General features: G+C 41.9%; 1 long non-coding RNA gene across 1 annotated transcript in view; it reads left to right on the top strand.

The window, feature by feature from the left end:
• LOC117879536 overlaps positions 1–9,881 on the top strand; it is a 139,516-nt gene extending 129,635 nt beyond the window's left edge. The window contains exons 3-4 of the long non-coding RNA XR_004646299.1: positions 8,998–9,079; positions 9,782–9,881. This is a non-coding gene — a long non-coding RNA (uncharacterized LOC117879536). The remainder of the gene's footprint in view (positions 1–8,997; positions 9,080–9,781) is intronic.
• Positions 9,882–26,281: the final 16,400 nt, after the last annotated feature.

The raw sequence follows: 26,281 nt of genomic DNA, 5'->3' as shown, positions 1-26,281 counted from the left end.
TCCTGTCCTAGCTCCACTCTAGGCCCACCTCTTCCCACCCCCACTCCACCTCCTCCCCGGAGCATGCCACATCCCCCCCCCCAAAGTCCTAAGCGCCGCTGAACTGCTGTTTGGCGGCGCTTAGGACTTTCTGGGAGGGAGGGGCAGGAGTGGAGAAGTGCCGAAGAAGTGGGCTGTAGTCCACGAAAGCTTATGCTCTAATAAATTTGTTAGTCTCTAAGGTGCCACAAGTACTCCTGTTCTTTTTGCGGATACAGACTAACACGGCTGCTACTCTGAAACCTATAAATGTTTGCAAAATTAAAAACAAAAAAAATGTCTTTTTAGTCCATCTTCCATTAAGTAGGAATATGTCTGATGGTTTCCATGTATTATGGAATAATATCTATCGATCTGTGGCTTTTCTGTAAGAGACAGTATGATTCCTCTCATGCTTCACAATGGCTACAAAGGTGATCCTCCCTCCCCACACCGCCTCCGATGTATAGGATATATACGTTTCTAAATTATTTAACATTTGTGTGCTGTGTTGTAGCCAGATCCAAGCCCAAAACTTCTTTTAGTTGAAGCATTCCCATGGGTGGCAGTGTGTTTAATTCAGTTTTCTTGGCAATGAACCAAATAAATTCAAAAATCTGGGGGAGAAGGTGAACAATCTATTTAAAAAAAATGCATACACATATCTCAGTTAATGCTATATATAGTGGCGGCATCCCCAATTTGCATAAAGAACCTTAAGGAATTGTCTGCCTGAGAACATATTGCTGTCTCTTATTGTCCATTCTACAGCTATCTTACAAATATTTTTCTTTTTGTAAACTAGCAGCCTAGGAAGTCTCACATTCTTAGTGCCTCATAACACAGAAAGAACCTCTGTGGCTATGTTCTGTGCCAGAAGACTCTGACGTTTGTCAACACTTCTTACCAGTGTAGATGCCACCCTTGTGAACGTGAATTAAAATGCTTTATCATTCAAAGGGGAAAAGCCTTTACTTTCATTAATACCCTTGAAAGCCACAGTCTAATAGTGGAAATAGATAAAAAGAGAGTTGATTTTTAAAAATACTTTAAAAAACTCGTGCAAAATAATATATTGATGTATATCATAAATGAAATTCAGCACCTACAGCAACCGTATGGATGCCCCCTTAGTGTATGCTTTACAACCAGGTCTATTCTCCAGCAATGGGTTGGAACTGATAGAACAGAATGAATTGGAACTGCACCACTTCCCATAATCTGAAATGCAGTTTACTGTGAGATCATCTAATCAGAGATTCTCTAATAAAGCATATGTGCAAGGAAGTAGTTAAGGTTGCTTTGGACACCTTGAGACAGAACTTCACATGGCTTAAATTGCCTTAGCTTCCTTGAAGTCAATGGAACTATGAACATTTATTTACTCCAGATGAAAGTTTGCCCCCTTATGTTTGAATTTCCTGAACTTTGTGCCATTTATAGTGCTTATCAAATGCGGTTATTTATTCATATGAGAGTATCCCCTGAGGTCCCCAACAAGTTGTCTCTTTGTCTCTTTGTTCTGGGTGATGTACAAATATAAGACAGTCCCTGGCTCAAAGAGATTACCAGTTAAATAGATATATGACATGACCATATAACTAGACCATAGCAGGGAGGGAGGTGACAAGAGTGAAAGTAACAGGAAAACAATCTGAAGACTTCATAGTTCTCTTGTATTGCTGCTTGTTTGTTGTTTTTAAATAAGATGAGTGAGTAAGCGATGTTAATGAATCACTAACAGGCCATCTGCCTAGCCATCAGGGCCGGCTCCAGGCACCAGCGCAGGAAGCTGGTGCTTGGGGCGGCCAATGGAAAGGGGCTGCACATCCGGGTCTTCGGCGGCAATTCAGCGGCGAGTCCCTCAGTCCCTCTCAGAGGGAAGGACCGGCCACCGAATTGCTGCCGAAGAATGAAGCGGCGCGGTAGAGCAGCCGCCGAAGTGCCGCCGATCGTGGCTTTATCTTTTTTTTTTTCTTCGCCACTTGGGGCGGCAAAAAAGCTGAAGCCGGCCCTGCTAGCCATTATAACTGTGCAGCGTGTGAGGATATCACAGTAAACGTGGGTCTAAGAGGAGAATAATGCTTATACAAATTGATTCAAGGAGGCCATTCTTCACCTAAGGGACACAGTGGAAGAAGACACAAAGGTGGTTGTAGGAGAAGTGGCAATGGAAACTACACTCAGTGGTGGAATGAAAGGAGCAGGTAGCAATGTAGTGAAATAAGAGTACATTATAAATATGTAGTATTGTCCTGAGGTTGGTAAGTATCATTCCCATTTTACAGATGGGGAAACTGAGGCATGAAGTTTATGTCCACAAAAGCTTCAGAACTTGCTATCCCAGTGAATGTTGTTGTGGTTCTGCTTTCCTGCACCTGCAAATTCATTGTTGAAGCTTTGTATACATTAAATATATTTTCTTTTAACAAAAAAAAGTTTTTTCTGTGCCAATGAAAACCATCAACATCCGTATTGTGATACCTTACTCATTATTAATAATCTTTGTGATTTGAGATAGTAGCTTGTCTCCAATGGAGTGGCTATAACCAGTGTGGTCATGTTTAAAGAGGCATTTAAAAAGAAGTTACTTCAGTCTTTCAGAAGAATACTTCATTCCCCGCTATTTAGATAAAAGTTAAATTTAAGTCTGAAAGTGCTTTTACATACATAACGTCTGCAAACAAAGCACCCCACTGAAGACTGAAGTCAAGAAGAGTAAATGTCACTATTAAATTTGTTTATTTTTCAGCAACCTTCTAGCAATCACATAGGAGCTAATATAAATACATTGCAGCACTGAAATATATGGGAAGTCATCTCATAACAAATGGGATTTTCAGAAAATACCCCACCCTCAAGCATTCACTCTCATTTCCATTGCATGTCCACTGTTACAGGTAGAATAGAACTAGGCTGATTTCAAGAGAGTATGGGTGGTATGAGTCCTGGGCTGGGCCAGTGGTAGCTGCTTGGGAGTTTGCTGGCCAACCTATATACAATATAGGTGGTTGTTCAGTGCCCACAGCTCCTCAAAGTAGCTAACGATCTGCCTTAGCTTCTACATTTGGATGGCCTCTTGAAATATAGCCCTCAGTTGTGTAGGACAAGTAGCTGTGTGGGAGCAGTTGCTGAGCTATATGCCACTGTGTACCCAGATATGGGGACAAATGGAACATCACAGTCCAACCTCCTTCCCTTATTTTACCTCCTCAGTGACAAGAGACCTGCTCCCCACAGCCTTCTTTGCTGTCTGGTGCCCTTTTATTGCAAATGAGGAAGAAACAATAAGCAGCTGAATCTGCATTGGTGGATTATGCATGAGTTTCCCTTCCCCCCAGTTATGATCTTTAATATCATCTAAAAGACTGTCAAACAGGGATTTCCAGCTAAAACATTTTACAGCGAAAGGGGACAAGCAATAAGAAATATTGTTAAAATGAAAGCCATTTTTAATATTTTCAAATGCTAGAACTGTGTTTTCCTTTTTTCTGTATCTTTAATTGAAAAAAGAAGGAAATGGGAGCAGGATCAAGGCCTTAGTATTGTTGTTTTCTCTGATCCAGAGAGACTTTTTAGAGCAGTACATCTCACTGCAAACAATGAAAGGGAACACTGATGCAAACTGATTCCTGGTTAGGAATATGTCTCAAAAGAAGTAGCTAATGATCCCAGGTTATTTCCTAATTCATAAGGGGATTAACTACCTCCATATGTCTGTGAGTGTGTAAATAATGTAATGAGAAAAAAATAAATGGTAGAGACCTGAGCGGTATCTAACTGTTTTCACTGTATTGTATGGTGTATGATTCATCCCTCAATACAAGAGAAACCTTGAAACAAAATTACTCAAAGTAGATAAAAGCTATAAAATGATATATGGACCATGGGAATATGCTTCTCTACTAAATCTGTAAAGTGTGTCTGCCTTAGTGTAGATAGCTGATTGCACTCCCACATGTAATATTTGTTGGGAATAAAAATTGTTCGTTCTCTTGGAAGAAAAGTAGTTTGGAAGACAAAACAACACGCAGTGGATGGGAAATAGAGGCTTGGTCTACACTAGCAACTTATGTTGATATAATGATGTCACTTGGGGGTGGTGGATTACCTACACTGGTGAGAGAAGCCCTCCTGTCAGGTAGGTAGTATCTTCAGTGAAGCGCTACAGATGCAGCTGCACCTCTGTCATAACTATAAAGGGAAGGGTAACAGCTGTCCTGTGTACACTACTATAAAATCCCTCCTGGCCAGAGACTCCAAAATCCTTTTCCCTGTAAAGGGTTAAGAAGCTCAGGTAACCTGGCTGGCATCTGACCCAAAGGACCAATAAGGGGACAAGATACTTTCAAACAAGGCTTTTGTTTGTGCTCTTTGTTTGGGAGTTCGTTCGCTCTTGGGACTGAGAGGGACCAGACATCAATCCAGGTTCTCCACATCTTTCTAAACAAGTCTCTCCTATTTCAAACTTGTAAGTAAATAGCCAGGCAAGGCGTCTTAGTTTTACTTTGTTTTCTCAACTTGTAAATGTACCTTTTACTAGAGTGTTTATCTTTGTTTGCTGTACTTTGAACCTAAGACTAGAGGGGAGTCCTCTGAGCTCTTTAAGTTTGATTACCCTGTAAAGTTATTTTCCATACTGATTTTACAGAGATGATTTTTACCTTTTTCTTTAATTAAAAGCCTTCTTTTTAAGAACCTGATTGATTTTTCCTTGTTTTTAGATCCAAGGGGGTTGGATCTGTATTCACCAGGAGTTGGTGGGAGGAAGGAGGGGAATGGTTAATTTCTCCTTGTTTTAAGATCCAAGGGGTTTGGATCTGTATTCACCAGGGAATTGGTGAAAGGTTTCTCAAGGCTTCCCAGGGAAGGGAATTAGCTTGAGATGGTGGCAGCGGACCAGAGCTAAGCTGGTAGTTAAGCTTAGAAGTCTTCCTGCAGGCCCCCACATTTTGTACCCTAAAGTTCAAAGTGGGGATACAGCCTTGATAACCTCTGCAGTCTGTTAAGTGTAGACAAGCCCAAATCTGTTAGTGAGATTTTCTGCCTCTGTTATGAAATGTGCTGATATTTCTTCTAGAAAATATATTTCATCACTTAGGTTTATTGTCATATTTTACACAAAAAAACCCCAACAACAATAAGGACATAAGGCCTAGTGATTGGGGAGCCTCAACTTTTGGGTGCCTAGTTTGAGACACCTTAAACAGGCCTGCTCACTTTCAGCCCCTCAGAGGCAGGAACAGAATCCAGGAATAATGACACCCAATATTCTAGTACTGTCTTGCAGACTACCTCTACAAACTGGTTCACACAGGGTCCCAGTTTGCTTTTGTCACCAGTTGGTCTTACAGCTTAATTGGAAGTAGCCCATAGCTTCAGACCCTGCTGATAACTGACATGGGAGATAGAAATATATAATTAGCCTCTTAAATTAGTGTGAGGATCCTGAATAGTTGGAATGATTTTACCTTACACCACATTGTATTGGAAGTGAATTTGATCATTGTGTTAATATTTGTTGTAATTTTAGTGTTTGTGTGTTCCTTAATGGAAGCTGTTCCTTTAAGAATGGGGTGAAGCACTTAATTACAGAGTGTTTTCACCCAGCAGCGTGTGAGAGTTTTGGCCTTTGTAGTCAGAGAGTGGAGGATGTGCCCTGTGTAAACTCAACAGGTCAGAACCTGATTTAATCAACTTAACTTTTGGAATGGAGGCTGGCACTTAGTAGGAGACTGGGTGCCTAAAGAATGAGCTTCAGACTCTTTTGCCTGTTGATCACCAGTCTAAGGCCATGTCTACACCAACACTTTTGACTGCAAAACGTATGTTGCTCAGGGTGTGAAGCTTCCCCCCCCCACCCCCCCAGGCTGCATAAGTTTTGCTGGCATAAGTGGTAGTGTGCACAGCACTATGTCAGTGGGAGAGCTTCTCCCACCGACATCGCAACCGCAGTTTGTTGGGGGTGGTTTAATTATGTCAATGGGACAGCTCTCTCCTGTTGGCATAGAGCAACTATATGAGAGATCTTACAGCAGTGCAGCTGCATCACTACAGACATGCAGCTGTAAGGTCTCTAGTGTAGACATAGCCTCAATCTAACACATGCCAGTAGGGATTCAAAGTTTTTCCCATCTAATAGATCTTTGATGGCCTATATGAGATTTGTTTTGGTCTCTATTCCAGCTCCCATGGTGTAAACTCACCTCCATACTTTACACTAGCTGGCAGTCTTAGTAGAGAGGCCAACAACTGCAAGGGCCATGGTGACCGAAGTGCCCTATTCACCCCACAGCACACTTGAGGAACACACTGTGCCTGAGAAACTTTGCAGTACTTCTGGTGATGAACCAAGGATGTCCTTTACCAGGGCAGAGCCAATGCCTTTTGCCAGCACTAATTTACACTTTTTTAAAAAGCTGAATTTTGGGCTATATTCAAAATATTAATTCATTAATTTTGCATAATATCATGCCTGGTGAAAACTTTGCAGTTCTACAGATGGTATTTATAATACCTAATAATGTTTTAACCTGTTATGATTTTCCATACACAATGGCCATGCATGTAGGTTCAGTTTGAATTTTTATTTTAAGTTGGAGCACCCGATAAAACGTAACAAAGGTCTTTGTCTCCTCGTGTTACATCAACTCTGTGTCAGAAAATAACAACTGCTCCTGCAAACACCTTAAAGGTGCAGTCCAGGGGAATGATGGTATAGCTGCAGCTACCGCACTTGATTATCCAGAATATGAAAACAAACATAAAGGCTGAAGGGATCAGCTATTCAACTTCAATGAGACACAAGATAAATGAGGTAATATTTTTTTATTGGCCCTCACCCACCTGGTTTTTCTAATATCCTGGGACAAACACAACAACAATGCAAACGACTGCAGTGAGGTCATTTACATTATATAACTTGTTTACAACTCCAGCAAGGCACGTATTCTTCATGAAAGCAGAATTAATAGGCTCGCTCTGGCTAAATTTTTCAAAGGGCTTCTCAAACTTTCTCATTCACACATGAGAAGTGCCACCTTCTCATTTGCACGGAAATGGAAGCTTAAGTGCACAGTTACCTGACTTGACTGCACATGTGCATGTGTAAATTTTATATGACTATGTGTTTCAGAAGCCCTTTGGTAATAAACTTAAATGAAATAAAAATATCTGAGATCTCTATGAATCTCTGGAAATTTAGTGTGTAAAAAGTTGATGATGATGTGTGCTTTATCTGGAGTACTTAGTTGTAAAAAACAAAATGATCATGAGCAGGCTTTTTAAGTGGCAGAATTTCCTTTTGAATTGATTAGACTCATTCATTCTATGGGAGAGCTGGGTATACAAAAATGTCAATACTCAATCCTGCAGTTTTCATAGAGAGCACAAAAATATTTTAAATAAAGACCTGGATACAGCAGCGGCAACAGGATATTGCTTTGTCTAATCCGTTACTATATTTAAAGCTTAGCTGTCAGTGTGTGACTCTGTATCTCGGCAAAGAAAGCTTTTGAAATTATAGTAAATCTGAATGGATGGGAAATAGGTTGACCCTGAAAATCTCTGCTTAATCTTTTCTCAGCTTCCATCAACAAATAACACTCATCATTACGCAACAAGCCTCAAAAGCTATCAACTAGGATTTCAGTCAGCAGCGGCGTATATGCAATTTGGGCATAAAGAATTATTCAGTACATGATGCTTAGTTATTATTGTATTCTGTAAGTTCTATATTCTATTTTGTACATTGTACTTACATGTAGCACATGCACTCTAGATTCTTCTTGTCAATCTTTGCTGGAAATTTCCTTTTGGACTTACTCCCTGAATATTATTTCAGCCTTTCCACAATCCAGGGGGAAGTTTCTACACAGATTTATATCTTTTTGGATAAGGTAATCTTGTTTTTACTATTTGACAGCTTCCTATACCACTCCCCTTCTATGCTGTTACATATGTTTCTCCCTTCAAACTTTAGAGCAATGTCTTTCTAAATCAGACCCTCAGATGCATAAGGAGAAACTTTACATTTATAAGATGAAGTGGGGGAAACACAAGGTAATCGTTAATCAGTGAAGAGAACACAGTATGTGATCTGATGGACTATGCTTTCACAGACGAAAGAATAGATGTAAAATATTCTCGAGATAAAAAAAAAAAACTTAATTGTGAAAGAGTGCCTGAAGTCCCATTCCCGTGCCCCAAGGGATATTATTTAGAATTGCGATATCGAGCACCTCTCTTTTCTCTCTGACAATTTTTTAGTTATTGCTCTTAAAATGGGTACTAGTTATAAAATAGTATACTTGGCCAATTTGTGGGTCTAATAACCGTAGTCCTAAAACAGGCATATGCCTTGTAAGGTCAGATAAATTTTTTTGCATACTAGACAAAGAAATCCGGAGCTGGGGCAAGATCCTGCACCCCTGAACTCAGTGGCAAAACTCTAATGACTTTAGTGATGCAGAGTCAGGTGCCCTCGTATAGAACCCATTGTGTATCAAAATATACAGTTCTTAGGTACAGAGAAACTTTAAACAGGGTCTCCCCAGGCATGGAGTCACTGGGGAAGAGAAACTTCATGTCAATCTGTCCATTTATCTGGGTATTTATATTATGTTCAGCACCATGCCATCTGAGCACCTAAAAAAGGAGCCTATCCCCACTCTGCCCTCCATGGGGCTCTGACCCACTCTCTTCCTAAGCAGGGGCCCTTGGAGTTCCTGCTGTCCTGGGACAGTGGTAGCCCTTGCAGAGCTGCCACAATGGATTCCTGTTTTATAAAGATAGAAAAGGAAATTATGTGTGCATGCAACAATGTGGTGGTGGGGGATATTCTTCCTATCTCTGGTTAAGCTGGGCATCGGGAGTGGGGGGGACTCTTTGACCCTGATGACACCCCTTCATTAACCAAATGACAACTCCATTCTTGAGCTGCTTTTGTTGTTTATTAACATTTCACTAATGCCTAAAAAGCTTCAACCAGGAACAGTTGATGAAGCAGGATATTTGGTAGCATGGTCTAGAAGATTGAGCCCTGGACTAGGACTCCAGAGAGGTAGGTTCAAATCATGGCTCTGCTGGTGATCTTGGGCAACTCAGTGCACCACTCAGTTCCTCAGTTTCCCCATCTGTAAAATGGGGATAAGGCTACTGGCCTCCTTTGTAAAGCACTTTTTTGATCTGCTGATGAAAAGTGTGGTGTAAGAGCTAGGTAGTAGTAGTACTTTATTATATTTGAGTGTATGTGGAAGGGTAGGTTAAAAAGTTACTGTATTCTTTTAATATTATATGGAAGAGCCTGTTCAAATGATGAAGGGTCAAATTACTACATATTAGGGGCTAGACTTTGTCGTCTTGACACAAAACAGGTTCTGTCGAAGTGTGGAATCTATATTATGGATGACCCTCGGCAAAAATACTGCCCAACATCTAGACAACTCTGTCAGTGTCTGGTGGGACATGGTAATCTCTTGTCCTTGATTTTTTTCCTAAACATCCTCTCCTAGCTTCCCTATGCCCTGGTGATCTGCAAGGGTAAATATTTGAAATGGAATTGCACCTGCAGTTATTTCTGAGTTCAAAATTTCTAAACACTTTTCCAAATCGGGCCCACAAACAGCCAAAAATTCAGTATCGTTTTGGAAAAATATGTACTGCATACACATATATATATATAAATAAATAAGAGTGTAATGCATGCTCATTTAATAATACTTTAAATTGCTCTCACTTGCCTTTTCCTCCTCACTGTTGCAAGCCTCTCCATGAAGAACTCTCACTGTGATGCCACAATTAGGATAGCAACAACTGCTGGTTGCCGAGAATATGTGAGAGATGAAGAGAGGCAGCTAGAGAAGGTGAGACTAAACAGCTTGTGCTGACATATTCTGTTTACATTCCTTGATCACATATTAACCATTTTAATATATATGTGAACACTTCATTCATCCTCTTTAAGTGCCTCCCTTGTTCTCCAAGTATATGTCTACATTGCAGCTGGGAACGTGCCTCCCAGCCCAGGTAGACAGACATGCACTAGCTCTGCTCAAGCTAGTGCACTAAAAATAGCAGTGTGGATGTTGCAGCATGGGCAGCGGCACTGGCTAGCTGTCCAAGCTTGGACCCAGGGGTTTGAGTAGCCTTGTTCTCAGATGGCCAGTCTGTGATGCAGCCTATGCCACACTGCTATTTCTAGCAGGCTAGCTTGAATAGAGCTAGCTCATGTCTTCTATCTGGGCTCCCAACTAGGGTGACCAGATGTCCCGATTTTATAGAGACTGTCCTGATTTTTGGGTCTTTTTTTTATATAGGCTCCTATTACCCCCCACCTCCTGTCCCGATTTTTCACACTTGCTGTCTGGTCACCCTACTCCCAACTGCACTGTCCCAAGAGACACTAGAAAAGGAGAATTGAAAAAATGCTTTCCAGGAGGTGTGTTTAACTTTACAGTGATGCTTAGTACTCAAAATTTGGGGCACACCATCAAGGATACTGCTGGTTCCTACCACCAAGAGAGCTGAGTCTTAAGATGGGAGGGAAAGAGTTTTCATCCAATCTCTCTCCCTCTAATGGTGGGACTTGCAGTTTCCCTGTTATCACTAGAGAGGTAAGAGAGCCCTGTGCCACTCTGAGATGATTTACTACCACAAAATGGGGTGAGAAAAGGGCAGGCTACATTGTCATGCATATCTCTTTTTCCTTTTTGGTGGTGGCAAACTCACACCTCAAAGACCTTGTAAGGTCTTGCACAGGAGAGAGGAGACCCCAACCAGTTAAAAGTTGTGAGCAAGGTTCTGACAAACATCTGAACTTGTGGATGCTTTTCTAGGTCAGACCTTTAAACCTTGAACTACTAGTAGGTGAATTCAGGTGTTTAATTGTGTACCTATATGGTTACCTCTATTCTTTTTTTTAAATTCAAGAAAGGCTAAACTGGCAGTGCCTCTGTCTTGAACATTCTTAAACAATGGAGCCTGGAGTCATTGGCAGTGTTGCCAAATGCTGTGATTTCATCACAATTCTTGTGGCATTTTTTTTAAAGTCCTAGCTGCTGCAAGTAAGAGACTGCATGAGAAAATTAGCTTATTTTTTTTTTTAAGTAAGTTTCTAGCTCTCATGGTTGTGGAGAAAAGTTTGAAAATATGAAGCAAATGCACCTTAAAGGTTCAGAAACCAGAAGGCAAATTGAAAGCATCCAATATTATTTTAAAAAAATCATATTGTTTTTTTTTTGGGGGGGGGGGGGGGGGAGGTGCTCACCCATGATTTTTGAACATGGGGTTGGGGCTGGCCATGATACATTGGGGTGGCCTGGACAATGTTCTGGTGAGGCATGAAACTTTTGACTGGGTTATTTACAATGTTGAAAATAGAAAAATGCAAATCATTGGAAGAGATTTTCTGTTCCTGCTACAGCTAAAATTGTTTCTTGCATCCAGCAGGACTGCAGGGACTGAACAGGGTTTCCTTTGCAAGGACCATTCCCAGCCACTGGTACTTGCATGGAGAGCTGGAAAATTCACTCTCTTCCTCTGGTTTCGGTGTTCACCCAGCTGGTGCTCAGCTGGTGTGATGTTACCAGGTAGTAAGAGGTAGCAGCACCAGCTACCTCTGGGTCTTGCCACCAGGATTTGGGGGAGAGAAAAGTGAGGGAAGGCGCTCACAGATGGACAGGCTAAGGGAACAGTCAGAACTGGTTCAAGGGGGAACCAGCTGGGGACAGAGCTCAAGGGGAAACAGGCTGGGGAGTGATTTGGGGGTTCAAATGGGAAACAGGAAACAACGATGGAATGACCAAAGCTGTCCCTTGATATGTCCCCCAAACACTCCCCAGGGTCCCAGGTTCCCACTGCTCCCCCACCCAAGCTGCCTTGACTCCCTCCCTTACTCTGCTCTCCCAACCCTACTCTTCTTCTGCTGGTGCCAGAATGAGACTCCTACCTCACTGGTGAGGGCTCTGTGAAGGAAAAATCTGTGTGTGAGAAAGTGTGTTTGTGATCTGGGAGGACAAACTTATGCTCTGAATTATGCAGAGCGGGGACTTGAACCTGGATCTCCCAAATTCCAGGCCAGCTTGCTAACCACTGAGTTGTCTCACTCTCACTTTAGCCAGAAATGACTTCCCAATTAAATTTTTCTCTAAACCAATATTTTTCTTCAAAACATTTCAATTTCCACAAAAAGACCCTTTTCAATAGAAAAAGATTCAACTAGCTCTAGCTAGTACCCTACCTTAAATCTAAACTACTTTTCTCTTTATATTATAGATCCTTGTAGTTCCTTATCACTGGCTTCTGGTAAGATTGTGTTCCAATTTTAAACTCCAAATTTGAACAAAACCACATCTTGTTCTACTTAAGATATTTCTACTGTTTTACATAATACAACTATGCAGGCAATGTAATCACACACACAACACATCAACGGCTCAAATGGAATGCAGAGTTATCCCATATACAGTGCAATATCACCTAACATCAACTGACTGAAAAAAGGGTGACTCCTCCAAAGAGAACATATCACCAGGTACTGATCCCCAAATCTCCTGAACTGGAATACAACATGTAGTAAAACATTAGGTGACCTAGCATGGAGCTCGCTTTCAGTAGATTTGAACCTGGCAGCAAAGTCGTGAAACCTCACCCAGAATGCAATGTGACTTCACACAAACAACATCAGCCTGCACAAAACACATGGTATTTCACTGAGTACAACACTCAGCATTATTACCATATGTATACATATGTAACATTATATTAGCTGACACTGGAAACTGATGTCACCTCACACAAGCCAGTGTCACAGAACACACTGTTGTCTGGCATAGAATACGATATGACCTGTCACTGTGGTCACTGAACATGTTTCATGGTACACAGAAAACAAAAGTGAGCAAAGACTTCTGGTAAAGTTTATTCTTTCTTTCTTTCTTTCTTTCTTTCTTTCTTTCTTTCTTTCTTTCTTTCTTTCTTTCTTTCTTTCTTTCTTTCTTTCTTTCTTAAACAGTCTTGCATTCATATTTCATTTATTTTTTCAGTAATGTGTCTAAAAGCAGTAAGCACTGTGACATTCTGGAGTCAGGGAGCCTGCATGTGTACGCTGGTTATGCTATCAACACTGAGCACAGGAATTGCGTTGCTTTGGTGTTGTGCCTTCCTTCTTCCCACATATATGTGAGTGTGACAGATTAACACTGAATAATACTGTAGGCTGTTCTCAGTGGTGTGCTCGTTTACTGCACTTGCAGTATATCTGCTATGATACTAGCATTAGCATAGGTGCACTCTTTCTGTCCCTGCTGTTGTTGGGTCAGGTTTGTCAGTAGCTCTGTGGCATGGGGAATGAGCATAGCAGCACTTTTGACAGTACAAAAGTTAGTTCATTGCCTACATGGGGTAAGCTTTTCCTTTCAAAGGTTTAGAGGTTATTTACTCTTTTATTTTGTTGACAGATTTCTGGGTTTCAGAGGCAAACAGTATATTCCATTTCATAGACAGATAGAGTTATGGGCCAGAAGAAATCATCATGATCATCTAGTCCAGTGGTTTTCAAACTACGGATCGCAACCCAGTACTGGGTTGCAGAATAAAGCACTGGGTCGCGATGGCTCTGGTCAGACTGGGCTGTTAAAAGTCCTGTCAGCAGTGCTGTCTGGCTAAGGCAGGCTAGTCCCTACCTGTTCTGACACTGCGCTGCTCCCCGAAAGTGGCCAGCAGCAGGCCTGGCTCAGAGGTGGGGGGCCCATGGGGCTCTGTGCACTGCCCCCACCCCAGCACTGGCTCCACACTCCCACTGGCCGGGAAACAGCAAATGGGATCTGAGGGAGTGGTGCCTGTGGGCAAGAGCTGCGCGGAGCTGTTGTGCGCCTCCGCCTAGGAGCCAGATCTGCTGCTGGCTGCTTCTGGGGTGCAGCACAATCTGCAGCGTCAGGACAGGCAGGAAGCCTGCCTTAGCACCCGTGCTGCGCCGCTGACTGGGAGCCACCTGAGATAAGCCCGTGCCCTAAGCCCTCCTCCCCAAACCCAGAGCCCCTTCCTGCACCCCAAACTCCTCATTCCTGGCCCCACCCCAGGGCCTGCACCCCCCAAGCCAGAGCCCTGACTCCTTCCTGCACTCCAGCCCAGAGCCCCCTCCCATGCCCTGAACCCCTCATCCCTGGCCCAACCCCAGGGCCTGCAGCCCCCAGGCCAGAGCCCTGACCCCTTCCTGCACCCCAACCCCCAGTCCTGAACCCCTCCGACATCCCAAACCCTTCATCCTCAGCTCCGTTGGCTTGTGGGCATCAACAATTTTCTTCAACTGGGTTGCCAGAAAATTTTTTGAAAACCACTGATCTAGTCTTACTTCCTCCATAACACAGGCCATACAACCTCACGCAATAATTTCTCCATGAATCCATATCTTTTGTTTGGGCTATAACATATCTTTAGAAAAATATCTAGTTATGTACTCTCCTGTATTTTAACATTGTGATTAGAATCTTTTGAATGTACTTAACAGAATCTTTTCTACTCTTATTGAGCACCAGATAACTCAAGGAAAATTCCTGTTACCAGTTAGCTGAACTCCTTTGTTTCAAGAACCAGTAACTAAACTGGAAAACTTAGTTACTACAGTCAATTTTTGTATTAGAGTTCTATCCATACATAATTTAGAAAATATTAATAAAAGTGTAACAGATGATTTAATAAATCGATTTTCATAGATTGCTGTAGAGTCCAACAGTTCAATAAGTTGCTTATAACTATAGATTGTAACCATCTATTAAAGCTTCTATTGATGTGTTTACAATCATATAGAACATATACTGTTCATGTCTGTAATCTGATTATAACATTCATTGACCAGCTAGTAACCCTTTACAAACCATTAATGAAAAGGAATTTAATATAAAATAAGGGCATCAAAGAAGCACAGAACTTCAGGAAATCCATGTGTTTTTTTTTCTTGGAATCACAGTTATGATAATCACTAAATTCTACATATGAAACCCAACAAAAATGTTTTAAGGAGACTGAAACATTTATCAGTTTCTTAATCATTCAAGAATTTTAGGGGGAGATTTTTAAAAGTGTGTAGAGGGTTTAGGAGTACAAGTCCTATTTAAGATCAATGGGACTTGTGTTCCTAAATCCCTTGCGTGTTTTTGAAAATGCCCCCTTTAACATATTTATGAACCATAACATTTTGTTTCAGCTTTTAAAGAATTCACCTAATCAGTTTTGATCAGGTGGTTTTTGAAACACCTTCATGATAAAGTATTTTTTATTTCACTTTCTTCAAGAAGAATTTTTAACAACAATAGAATATTAATGTGGATTCTGGAAAGAGTCTCTGTTCTTAAATTATGTAATGTTTTCCCTTTTATGTTTGCATTGCCACCCTCCCTGGAATGGGATAATCCCACATAAAATTACAACAGCATTTGATCTCTCCTGGAAAAGTCCTACCAAATTTAATAAAGAAGGAGAGCTTTTCTTTGGTTATCTTTTTGAATTATCCTATAAAATGTAATTGAAAATCAAATTGCTGCCATGGAATTCTATCAGCTAGTTTAAATAATAATAAACCTTTCTAGAACAGATGTAATCTATTAAACCATATAGATTTCAGAGTGATCTCTGTAGAGCCCTATCGGTTTAATATCTCAAAGTGAATGTCTACACTTCAGGCTGGGGGTGTAATTCCCAGATCAAGAAGACATACCTGCACTAGTGCTGTTTGAGCTGGCATGCTATAAATAGAGTGTAGCCACAGCGGTGCAAACGGCCCTGAGTGTGTGCCTAACATCTTGGATGGATACGTACTTGGGGTGGCTAGCCCCTCTTCAGCAGTGGCTATGCTCTTTAGCAAGCTATCTCCCCAAGCTGTAAATTATGCCTTCATACATACCCTAAGAATGAGTGGTCTTCCTAGAGTAGGACAGTGCTCTGTAAAGGTTTGTCTGATCCTGTATGTTATGATGTCGTCTTAAAATTTACTATTTTAAACAATTTCATTTAATTTCTCCAGCTGCCATCACCTGCGTAGCTGGCAATACCATTGCCACACCCGCCGGCACTACCACAGCCACTAAGCCTACTACAGCTGGAGCCACCACTATGGCCACCACCGCTGGCAATTCACAAGACACAACCGCAAGAGTTACCAAGATCAGGACAGCAGCCATCCCTACTGCCGCAGCCACCACTATCAGTCCTTCCAGAGCTGCCACTATTACCACAGTAATCACCAGAAGGACAAAAAAAGCCTAAGCAGGAAGTGAATGATTAAAAGCTCCCATACATGCCCTCCCTGATCCATGCAATTTAATTTTAAGGTTCTTTAATTAATATAAATTTCTGTGCACATTTCATTAAATTTTGTCTCTTCCTCTCTTTAAAATTCAAACTAAGAAAAAAGTCTTCACCAGGAAAGGTTTTAATGACATCTTTTCAGTTACTAAAGCAATCTAAATGTTTTAGTGGTGACCCATTGAATTTCCATTAAAGAAGGAAGGAAGCAATTGAGAACCCAGGGCACTGATTGCACTGCATTTTTTCACAACATCTGCACTGCAATAATCTTTTATAGAACAATTTTATTCCCAAGCCAGAATAACCCACTTGCACCACTGTGGCATGCTGTCCCCTTTCCAAGGTATAGGAACATTAGATTTTTTATAGCTCCTTTTCTCTGTTCCACAATATGGTCTTCTAAGACCTCTTTGTCCATACAATCCTGTCCCTTGATGTCACCACTTCCTTCTGTCCATCCTGGTCTTTACACCAAGCTCCCTTTCCCAATGGATTGAGATCTTCCCAGCATCCTTTTATTCTGCCAGCCCCATCAGGGCTTCCTCAGCTGATTCTGTGAATTAATTTCCTTCTTTTTCACAGCCCATCTACTCTGACTTCACAAGCTGCCTAATGCCAGGCAGCGTTAGCAGGGTGCTAGTTGGTGCTTGTTAGCAGGGTGCTAGTCAACAGTAGATCCCAGGATTTGCTAAAACTAAGCAGTGCTTTCACCAGCCAGGGCATTAATCTTTCACTGACCTGTGCACTGTGGCCATCACCAAAACTGCCCCAGCCATAGCTATTTTGGCCATTGCCATCTCTGCCAACTTAGTGATGGGTACTGTCATGTATAGTACCTTTTCCTTGTAGTAGCAGTTCATATAAGGTGTTCATATATGTATCCTTTTTTTAAAATGGTGCTTTGTGCTCCTGGCACCAGATTGTGAGCTGCAGGGCAGACAGCTTGGTATAGCTCATGAAGGGTGTGTGGTCAAAGATGCCTTTTGTGTCCTGCCATTCTTCATCTAGTTCAGGTGCTGGCTGATTCCTCCAGCATAGATTAGAGCAGGCTGAAGGATACAGCAAACTGCAATGGCTGCCAGTGACCCCCAGAATATTAAATGTATAACACTTCCAAGTGGGTGCTTCCCCACAATCCCCACTGCCAGCTTTTAAGAGTTTCCAAGCCTCTAAGTCATTCAAACCTGTATTTTTTTTCAGGCCTGTAGTCTGATGGTCACTGGTTTAAAAAGATATGCAAAAAATAACTCTGCAAAGGCCTAGTTTCCTGCAGCACATCAGATTTTTCAGAGATTTCAGTGTGCCACTACATAACAAGATGTCTCATGGGTTTGTATTATGAGAGTCCCTCCGTTATCTCCTTTTAATAACTGTAAATGTCAAATGGGATATTGAATAATAAAGTGGGATAAACAATGGGCTTGTTTAACAAAATATAGAACACATTTAGATACTGTACTCTATCTTATCTTTCAAATGAAAGTTCACCAAACAAGCAAAGTCTTTTAAAATCTGCATACTTATGAGTGAAACTCACAATTGGGATAAAATTAATTAGAAACCAACCAACCAAACAAAAATTGGACATGAATAAACTGATAAATCTCCTTTTGAGGTTTATTTAGGTTTATATCTGAAAATCATCTAATTTTTTTCTCTTTTCTTTTACAGTTTTTTAACTCAGTTGTTATTAACCCTGTTTTAAGTTGTTGTTTTTCCTGCATGTAATGAGATTTTTTTTTTACTTTGTTTCAATGGGTGACACAAGCGTTGAAGTAATTCAACTTAAATTAGTTTCATTCAGTACTTCTAGACTCACAGGACCAGATCCCATTTTTCTTGCTAACATCTTACTCCAGACTGGTAGAGTAAGTTACTCAATTGTAAGCTTCTTGGGGCAGGAACTGTCCTTTTGTTCAGTGTTTGTACAGCATCTAGGACAGTAGCATCCTGGTCCATGACTAGGTGCTGTGGCAATACAAATAATAAATGATGATAGTAGCAAATGTTCATAAGGGTATCAGCACTTTGTTCTATTTTGGCTAAATTTTAGCAAACCCCGACTGACTGAAAACTATGAATGTGTGTGTGTGTGTTATTAAAATATTAATAGTATCTTTAAATACATTATTTTAGCTGGAATTACCAGCAATTTGTTTGTAAGAAAACAAATTATGGAATAACATACTTTTAAAAGAGTTTATGGAGGTGCTTAATCCTGCTATCCTAGTGTAAATCTAGTTTAGCCAGGATGCAATAACTCATCCAAAATTTCACCAGCAGTTTCAACCATAGCAGTTATTCTTCACTTATACAACAGTTATTGTAGAGTAACGTAGCTGCAGCAGAGCGGCTGATGTGGGTGACCATGGGTTTCAGCATTTCAAATGTACCCCATGTAACATAAGTATGATAAATTCAGCCTTCCAAGCATAGAAGCTGTTGTGATGTTGGCAGGCTAGGTGCCAGCTCTTGCCCAGGCTGCAGGCATTAGCTAAGAACTGACAAACTCATAGCTGGAGACCAGACCAGGTCAACTGTATGTTAGTTTTGCTCAAAATAGGTATTAGTCTTATAAGAATGTATTTAGTGTTTAGACTCTATGAAATGCTTGTATGTTGTTTGCTCTGAACTTGTGAACTCGGGCACTGGAATCATCCCCTCCACCCATCCAGAAGGACTGTCAAAATCAGATGGACCATCAAGGATCAGTGCAATACAAAGGGTTGGTTAATGGCCCTATCGCATCCATGAAGGAGCATGGGCTAGTCTACACTAGAAGCACTACAGTGGCACAGCTGCATGGCTATAGCACGTCTAGTGAAGGATACTCTTTGCCGACAAGGGAAAGCTCTCCCATTAGCATAATAAAACCATCTCCCCAAGAGGTGGTAGCTATTTTGGAGGGAGAAGCTCTCCAATTGACATAACACTGTCCACACTAGCATTTAGGTTGCTGTAACTTATGTTGCTTGGAGAGGTGGATGGCTTATTTACACCCCTGAGCATGACCTAAGTTATCCTGACATAACCTGTAGTGTAGGCAAGCCCTAGGTGCAGAAGGCCTTTTCCCATCCCTTTGAATGCTGGAAGAGGGAAATAAACATAGTTGATGTGAAAATTTTTCATCTTTTTGGCTGTTTGAACTCTGAAGGGCCAGAGACTCTAAATGGAAGCCAGAGATCCCTGGGGTGCCTCTTGGGTCTGCCTTGAAAGACACTTTGAATTGACATATTTCTAAAACATCGTCACTCTTAGAATTTAGATGGTAACTTTTTTGTGTGCAACTGTTTGCTTGCTTTAACCTGTAAATAACTTATTCCTTTTTCCTAGTTAATAAACCTTTAGATAGTGTATTACAGGATTGGCTACAGGTGTTGTCTTTGGTATAAGATCTAGGGTACCACCAGCTGATCTGGGGTAAGTGACTGGTCTCAGCGTGACAGGTGTCGTATGAATTTCCTGCTTCAGTTTCACTCCTGGAAAGGAGGAAGAAGGAAGTGATTTCCAGGGGTGCTGGAACAATTTGTACAATGCTTAGAGCCATTGAACCAAACTATAAACCCTGTATATAATGGAAACCACTTCATGCTAGGGGGTGCTGCAGCACTCCCAGTGCCCCTCCAGTACCTACGGTGCTTTCTCCTTTCCTGTGGAAGCTCCCAAACTGCTTCATTTGCCATTCTAAATAACCGTATTGATAAATAGCTCTCTCTGGCATTCTCACCAAGCACATTATCCAGGCCAGGGTAGGTCTTCTGCCTGATTCCCTTGGCGTAAGATTATCCTTTTCTCTGACTTACTGTGGGGCCTGGAGTGTCTCAAGTGGGTAGAGCACTAGACTTGGATTTGGTGGACTTGGCTTCAATTCCCAGCTGTGCCTCTGACTTGCTGCATGATATTGGGCAAGTCACCTCATCTCTCAATCTTGCCTATTTAAATTGTAATCCTTTTTGGCTGGGCTTCTCTTCCTATATGTTGTATAGTGCCTAGCACAGTGGAGCTTCTAGGAGCTACTATAATGCAATCAGTAATACACCCCAACATAATTGTCCACACACCTGTTTAACCATGTACATCCAGCATACCTATAACTATTCATTCCTCATGTGGTCACTCTCCTGGTAGCAATGTATACCATTCTTTTAGTACCCTGTCGTAATCTACTTACTTTTACTCCTGGGGGAATTCTGTGCCACTGCATGTGTGCAGAATTCATATACCCTGCAGATTTCTTTGCTCCCGGCAGAAAAATGACTTTCTGACAGAGAACCAAAGGGAAGCTGCAAGAGTGGTCATGCACCCCTCCCTAGCAGTGCAGGTACATAATTTCAGGCATCTGGAGTAGCTAGTGTTGAGGTAAATCACCACAAGCCACTTGCTGTCCCCAGCTCCCTAACCTGAGCCAGGGCCTGCTCCAGGCACCAGGCAACCAAGCACATACTTGGGGCGGCACCTGGTAAGGGGTGGGGGGGTTTCCGGTGGCGCAGCGCTCGGCGGGGGGGCTCGGTGGGGCGGCGCTTTTTTTTGCTGCTTGGGGCAGCAAAAAAGTTAGAGCTGACCCTGACCTGAGCCAGGATCAGCTGCTAGTCCCAGCTAGGCTGGAGGCCCGGGAGGGCAGGACTTCCTCTTCCCCTGCAAGGAGCGACCAGGGCTGAGTCAGACTCACACCTAGAAACCTCCCCTGGCTGCAGGAAGCTCAGCATCCTCCCCTGTTTCCTCCCCATTGTTCCTCAGCCACAGGGGGAGGGATCACTGTACGGGGAGCTGCTCCCCCATCCATCCAATCCCCTGCATCTGGACCCTCCATACTCAGACCCCACCATACACCCAGAACCACCCCCAGCCCTCCATACCCAAACCCCACCCCACTGAACCTCAACCCCTGCATCTGGAGTCTCCCTACACACAGATGACCTGTCTATGGACCCCCACCTCTGCACCCAGACCACCCCCTGCACCTGGACCACCCCGAAGACCCTCGCCCCATTGAGCCCCAGCTAGCAGCACCTGGACCTCCACTCCCCAAACCCCACTCCCCCAGCACCCAGACCCTCCTGCTGAGCCCTAACCACCTTCACCTGGAACACCCTACAGAATCCCATTTCCCCTACACTTAGAACCCCCGCAACAAGCCTCTGTGCACCCAGATCCCCCTCGCACCTGAACCCCCACACACTGAGCTCTCTGCACCCAGATTGCCCCACATAGAACCCTCTTACCTCACACCTGGATCCCCCCACACTGAGCCCCTCCACACTTGTATCCTGTTTGGCTGAGCCTGCCTGCCCTGGTGTGCCTGGCACAGAGGGGCAGTGCCCCGAGGTGTTTCTGGGAGCAAGCCCATCACTTGGGCTGTATCAGGGTCAGATGCAGCCTCACTGCCGAGTCAGTGTTCTTGGAGGGGGGCAGGGGAGGCTGTAGATCTCCCACCTCTGTGCAGCCAGTGGCCTGTGCTTCCCACTGCCATGCTGGAGCCTCCACATTTATTTATTGACACATAAAAATGGTAGAATTTTGCAGAATTTTTAACTTTTTGATGCAGAATTTTTTATTTTTTGGTGCAGAATTCCCTCAGGAGTGTCACTTTGTTTTTATGAACTCTGAAAGTTTTCAGTAAATCAGGGTTGTATTGTGTTTATTTTCTCATCCTCTTGGAGGTATGTGATGCACTATACTGCTGTATTTAGCTTAATTAATAAAACTAAGAAAGGTTATAAGATGAACTATAGTTCAGCTGCCATTGTTTTCATTTCTGTATTTACTGTGGGTGCTTATTAAAATGTCAGATAAACTTAGTAAGGTAAACAGCCCTGAGTATTTTGTAATGGCTCTTTATAGAAAAATGACATACAGTATTATAATCACCTTCTCCTCTAATTAACATCCTAGTTCATATTACGAGTGTCAGACTGACATTGATCAAAGTGACCCATTGTAACTGGAATTCATGGAGCTTGCCAAATGGTGGCTTTCTAAACACAGAACTGTTGAAGTTTTCCTAGTGAAGTTTTGCTGCAATAAGAAAATTAAATGCATTAATTTTAGGTAACTGTCACTGACAAATTCTTAGACAATAGTTCTTATTTATTAATCCAGATCTTTAACATGATGCCATATTGACAATAAAATGAAACTGATGGAATTTTCTACCCATTTCTGCAAAGGATATAAAACAAAGGTATCCCTTCTTTTCACTTTATTAATTTGTGAAACAGAGGGAATGGTAAGTTTTCACTAAACACTTGATAACTTTGAATACCTCAGTCAAATCCCTTCTAATGTTTAGCTAAATCTTTTTTCAAAAGTGATATGCAAATCCAAGGATACTGCTGACTTCTTCTGTCTGTCTGTGGACATTTACAGTCTCTCTCTTATTTTCCAGGCCAGGGTATACCAAATGAATTTAATATATGTTTGTGAAAGGTTTAGGTTAGAGTCGGAACTGGAAGAGAATTAGAATGGGTTTGGGCTGTTTCTTGATCAAGGAAAGAGGAATTGAAAGAGGGGTTTTGCTTGTTTTTTGGTAAAGGGATGACCTGATGGTTTGCAAAATTCAAACTCCAGGGTATTCATCCAGCTCTACAAAACATCTCAAATTAATTTCAGAGTTTGCCAAATTAGGCAGAGTTGAAAACCTTCCCTCCCTTCATCCCAACTCAAAAACTAGATCTATGGGTCCTCAACCCCTCCAGAAACCAAATATCTCCGGTAATTTGGGTTCTGAAGCGAAGCTCTAAATTACCACTATATTTTTCATATTCTTTCTTTGAACACTCTTTCCTGTAGAGCTTCTGGGATACCGCAAGTATGGATTGCTTGACAGGATCAACTAAACCAGCTGGATTCCTTGTTATGTCTGATCATGTCATGTATTTTAAAACATGATAGCAGCGTCAAAGTAGAAATTCCTTTTCTAAATTAAACCACAGATTTCTCTGCTGTAGTAGTAGGCAAGTTCTTCTTATCTAACCTTCTAAAGGTCCAGAAGTTCAAAAACAAAGTTCTCACTTCAATCCTGACTTCATATAGGATCCAATACTGCTCCCATCAAAGTCAATGGGAGCTGGATCAGGCCCACAAAGACCACTGGATGGAACCTTTTAAGAGAGCACGACTGGTCCTTAAATTTATCGTTTAGCCCTAGGAGATGGAGATCTTAACTGTAGCTTTTGTCAGCATAAATTTTAAAAAAGAAACTTTCCAGGCCTTCACCACTCATTTATTGTGTTCTTAATTAATACAGCAGTGACACAGTAAATTTTATACCTGCTGAGGTATCCCTACTGCAGCAGCATGGGCAGTAACACACTATACCTTTCAATGGAAGTGAAATGGTCTCTCATCACAGAAACTCAAGGATCTTAGTGTTTAAAAAGTGGCTAATGATCATGCCAAGAGCATGAGTGAGAAATAATTTACAGAGCTTTTCATCTTAAGTGGAACAAACATCAGAAGGAGCTGTTGCTATTGAGGGAAAGATATAAAAACGTTGAGGGGATTTGATGTTTATTCTGTTTCTTAATTTGTTTTTTGGTGTCTTTTACTGTATGTTGGTGCTAAAGCAAAGGGGGATTCCCAGTCTGTTGCTGGAGGGCCTGGAACTAGTGAACCATATGTTTCTGGACCATCTGGCTTGTCTGATTGGACATCCCAGAGTCAGCCTCTTGGAAATAATTTCTGACTATTCAAACTTTTTCTAGGGGTAAGATTTTGAAACTTTTGGAGGAAAAGGAAGGCAGGGAGATGGCTTATATTATTTCAGATAATTATCTGTAAATGTAGTAATTAATACTTAACATGTATTATAATTCAAGTCTTTTATACTTTATCTTAATGTTTTCTGAAGACATAAAAATGTACTAATGTTCGGTTTAATTTTTTTAGTGCTGTTAATAAAGAATACAGTGTATTTTGTTTGTATTGTAATTCTGTAAATTATGATTTATATGTTAAGATTTTTGCAGTAGGAATATTAAAAAACTGAGATTTTGTAGAAAACCTTTGATTTAATCTCCATTCTAGTTTAAATTCTATAGGAGCGTTCTATAACGATAGGCCTAGAAGTGAAAGGTTTGCTATCCCCTTATTATTCCTCTGAATTCCCTTCATTCCCCTAGTTAGCTATTTTTAACTCTGTATTTTTGCTTAAGTACTATAGATGCAAAGGCGCAAAGGAAGCACAGATTAGCAGACAGCATTTATTCCCAGAAAGGAGGAAGAAGACAACAAGACGGAAACAAAATAATTTACTCAGATGTCATCACAATAAGTTTAACAAAATAGACAACAATTGATTTAGTCTCAACTTCTTTATTACAGTAATTAATTACTTTATTCACTATACTAATATTATGAAAAAATGAGTTTAATACGACTGCTTACTGATTAGTAGAGCTGGTCAGGAATTTTTTCTTGAAATGATTTTTTCAACAGAAAATGAAGTTTTCACAGAATTTAGATTTCCCTAGGAAAAAGTTCAGCTTTGCTGAGTTTTTGATTTTCTGTCAGGAAAACCAAAATGAAATACTTTGGTTTGAATTATTCAATCTGAATAGCAATATTTCAGTTTGTTGAATTGACCTGAAACATTTTGGTTAGAACCAGTTCAACATTAAACTGCATCACCTCTTGGGAGTTGATGTTTGGGTGTCTCATGCACCTATTCTCTCCTACTGCTTGGGCTCCCTGACTAGACTATATCTCCTAGGAGGCAATGCAGTCTAACCTCTGACCTAGCCTTTTGGTGCATCGTGGGAGTCATGTGACTGTCATAGCTTCATGGGAAATGTAATCTGACCAGGGAGCCCAGACCTTAGGGAAAAATTGAGCATGAGATACCTGAACTTCTTGTTCTGCAAAATAAAATTCTGTATTTCAACTTTTATCCCAATTTGGGATGAAAAAAAATCATAATATTGGAATTTCTTGCACGAGGAAAACTCTGATTTTTGTTCAGCTCAGTAAGGTACCTGCAATTTAACATTTATTGATATTATTTTTCCTGTGTGACAGAGGTTGTGCTATTTCAGGAATCTTCTGCTTACTGTGACAGCATGCACTTGCCCTGCACTGGTACCGTGAAGGTTAACTCCACTTTCTGGGCAGAGGAGGCCATGCTCCGTGGCCCTGCTGGGCATGCTCTGGCTGTAGACTAGGTATAAAAGGGAGCAGCTCAGCTCATTCAGGGCTGACCGCTGAGGAGAGAGAATGCACGCTGCGAGCTCCAGCCCAGGAACCGCAGAAGCCCCTGAGAACAGAAGCCAGAGATGCGGAGGATCCCCCAAGAGTGGTGAAGCAGTTGGGAGTCATACCGACTGAGGAGCCCAGATCCCACAGAGATGCTGGAACCCCGGCATCAGAAACCGGGTAGGAAGTAGCTCTGGGAGACTAGATGGGGTGCCAAATGGGGTCAGTGTGTTTTGGGTGGTTCTCTGCTGACCGGAGGAGGGCATACTTGCCACTAGGCCATGCAGCCCCACAGAAGGGGCAGCTCTACCGACTCTGACCATTAGGCCACACAGCCCCGAGAGAAGGCGACCCTATTGACTCTGTCCTTTGGGACACGCAGTGCTGAAAGTAGCCCTGAGAGAGGACAGCCCTACTGACTTTTGCTGCTAGGCCATACTGCCTGGCTGAGCTAGGTGGCCACACTGACTCTGAACACTAGGCAAAAACCCAGCTGAACTGGGAAGCCATATTGATTCAGGCCATTGGGTCCCTCAGCCCTGTGGGAAGGGGCTGACACCCTAACTCCGGCCATTAGGCCACACACCCTTGAAAGAGCGGGCAGCCATATTGACTTTTACCAATAGTCCACACTACCCCCAAGACAAGGAGTAGTTGTAAGGACGCGACCATGGGGAAGTAATTACCCCGCCCCCACCCCAAGACGGGACAGGGCGCACTGGCCCCACGACAATTACATTAATATAACTTAGTGAAATAAATAGCAAGCTAA

This window comes from Trachemys scripta, chromosome 6 (genome assembly GCF_013100865.1).
Source record: "Trachemys scripta elegans isolate TJP31775 chromosome 6, CAS_Tse_1.0, whole genome shotgun sequence".
In the NCBI taxonomy this organism is placed as follows: domain Eukaryota; kingdom Metazoa; phylum Chordata; order Testudines; family Emydidae; genus Trachemys; species Trachemys scripta.
Note: the sequence above shows the minus strand (reverse complement) of the source record. Positions and strands in the feature narration are given on the sequence as shown.